The sequence below is a fragment of the Dendroctonus ponderosae genome, unplaced genomic scaffold (genome assembly GCF_020466585.1).
Source record: "Dendroctonus ponderosae isolate FM_Combo_2020 unplaced genomic scaffold, Dpon_F_20191213v2 Dpon_F_20191213_6, whole genome shotgun sequence".
Classification (NCBI taxonomy): Eukaryota; Metazoa; Arthropoda; class Insecta; order Coleoptera; family Curculionidae; genus Dendroctonus; species Dendroctonus ponderosae.
The window spans coordinates 14725152-14728309 of NW_026018814.1; positions in this window are offsets into that span (position 1 = coordinate 14725152).

The following is a 3158-nucleotide window of genomic DNA, read 5'->3' on the forward strand; positions in this document are numbered from 1 at the left end:
TCCATGGTGAATGTGAATGTCTGATTATTCCTTGTTCAAGCATTTCATTTATTTGTCTGTGTACTTCTTCTTTGTGAACATATGGATATCGATAGCTTTTTGTATCTACTGGGATCTCATCAGGTATTGATCACATGCTTTACTTGATGAATGCTTTACTTACGTGAATGTTAATTGAGAACCTGGTTTATAGAATACCTTTGGAAAATCTTTTAGAAGTTTGAAAAGTTGATATTTTTCTTCAGAATTTAAATGTTCATGTCTGATCATGAAATTGAAATCAATTTTTATTGATGTTCTTTTTTGAAAAGATTTGTCAATTTTAAGTTCAATGTTGAAGATTTTATGATGATTTAATTCGAAGGGTTCCAAAAGTAATTGATCGTTGACGTCACATTGAATGTTAATGGTTACATTCCGTTATTGATCGTAACTAAAGTGGGTTGAATTTCCATTTGTTCATCACGATAATAAGGGATTATCCAAGATGTGTTATTGGGAAGTTTTATTTTAAAGAGTGTATTTTGAATCGTTTTTGGGGGAATTTCAATCTTATATTTATTTAAATTTTTCGCGCAGTAGAATGGAATTTGTAAAAATCTATTTTTTAGTCATTTATTATCCAAATCAATGTTTAACTGTAATTCAGAGAGATCTTTAATTCCTATTATGCCATCAAAATAATCATGAAAAGAATACAAAATGAATTCAATTGGTTTTGAAATGCCGAAATGTAATAAAAGCGGAATTGTCGCTTTACTTGTATTTTTTGTCTAGAACCGGTACAGGTTTGAAGTGTACTAACATAGGGTATTATTGAATCTGAAAAATATTTTTCTGCGATTGAAGGTCTTAGTAAAGATGCATGAGAACCTGTGCCTATTAATAATTTAATATTGTAGTTTGGAATTTTGAGGTAGGAAAGTTGGTTAATTTGGAAACTATTTAAGTTTGACCATGATTTTGTTGTTCCGATGCTCGTCTCCGACAATTTTCGACAATATCAATTAGATCTTCTTCAGGGGAAAATTCAGGGGGGTAACTGTTGTTTTCCGATTCAGGGTAATAATTTTCATCGTCATTTTCTCCGTAGTTTTCGCATTCCGATTCCTCATTGCCTTTTTCTAAATGAGTTATTCTTGCAAGGTGAAATTCGGTTTTCCCGAGGGTTGCAAATGATTTGGTCTACTTTGATGTTGGAAATTTTTTTGAAAAGGTTGCTGTTGATGTCTTATTTGAGAATGTCTTGTGGGAATTGTGCTTACACCAGACATGGGTTGAGGGTAGTGTTTATTTTGATTATGGTTTTGAGGTCTCTGTTGATTGGACTGTGTTTGTTTAAATTGATTTGTAAAAAGTTTAAATTGTTTTGGATTGGGGTTTTGAAAACATTTATTTAGAAAATTGTTTGGTTGAGATTAAGGCTTGAAATTTGCTTTTGTTTGATTTTGAAGAAAATTGTTTTTGAATGAACTTTGGATTGTCAAAATTTCATAATTTGTAATTATATCAATTGCCGTATCAAGGTTTTGAGGATTTTGAACTATTAAAAGGGTTCTTAATTCAGATGAGATGTTTGCCAATAGATTTTATGTCGCGGTTAATTCGTTTTGTACTTATTAAGATTGCACGCATAAGGCTTTGAGTTTTTGTATATAGTCTTGAGTTGACTCGTTCTTTTTGCTTAGGAAAATTAATTGTTGATGAAGATTAGCCCTTGTGATAGGGTCACAGAATTTTTGTCTTAAAAAATTATTAATTTTATTTCTGGCCAATTTATTAAATTTGGTCTCTTAAGAAGGAAATCTTCAGCGGAGCCAATAATTTTTCATTTTATTGCCAGCATTACAAATTCTTGTTGAGAAGAATCTGCATTCAAATATCTTGAATAAAATGTATCAATTTGATTTAAAAATTATTCTAATCTGGATGGGGTTCCATCGAATGTTTTTAGTAAAGTTGCGATCTCGATTGTTGAATTTAAATTAGTTTCAGATTTTAAATTTTCTTGCTTAATATCTAATTCACTAATACTACTGTTTTGACTAGATGAAACTCTATGTTTCGGATATGTTATATCCCCTAATGTTACTTTAGAACAATTTTTCATTCAGAAAGAATTATTAATTTTAACAATTATTTTCGTTCAATTGTTATATTTGTTTAATTCAATTCAATCAGTTTGATCTTTTTAAATGTATGCAAAATTGGAAATTACAAATCTTCAATGCTTGTATTTCTTTGTTTCTTAATTAACAGGCTGTTCAACTATAAGAAATAATAAGTGAATGCACTTACAGTTATTTCTAGTCTCTTGCCTGTATCATGCCAACACTTCGCTGAGCAGATACACTGGACGGGTCGTTGCTGCCTGTAGTGGAGACTAGCGCTGAGCCAATTTGTCCTACTGGGGCGATCGTTGTGGCGGACCAGAATACGATGCCTTGGATTTGGTTGTGGTTCTTGGTTCTTCCTTAGCTGTTGAGACAGAAGGGTGAACTGGTTTCTACTGTTCGAATCACTTGCGCGATGCACGTGATATTCCGAATTTTCGAAACACTAATTACACTCCGGAAGAAAATCCGAACGACTGCGCCAATTTTATTGATTAATTTGAAACTCGCGTTTTTAAAATCACTTTATTTCAAAATTAATTGTACATACTTTCCTTAAAGTTGCTTAAAGTAGCAACAACGCTACACATGCAAGTAAAAATAATTGAGTATCTGAACAAAGAATTCTAGTCTCTTCCCAGAATTGATTGTCCTGACTAATCACCTGTTAGGCCTAATTAATCTTAGAATGTTTTAAAGTGTTGCAATTGTGATGTATTTTAGTGTGTGATATGATGAAGCTATTGACGAACTGTGATTGTTTTTTAAATAAATAGACAATAAATGACTGAAGCCCAGGAATTGATTTTGATTTGGAATTCAAAATTAATACAATATTTTTATTATGTGGATTTGTAATGTGTTCACCGAACCTAACCGTAGGCTATCTTTGAACTTAGATTAAACGGACCTGACCATAGGCTGTCTTTAACTGAATTATCGTTTCTACCGTGGCTACTTTTATACTTAAATCATGCTGATCATAGCAGAAACGATACTACGTCTTATTTTAATCGTTTAGTCGGCGTAAGTGGCCATATAATT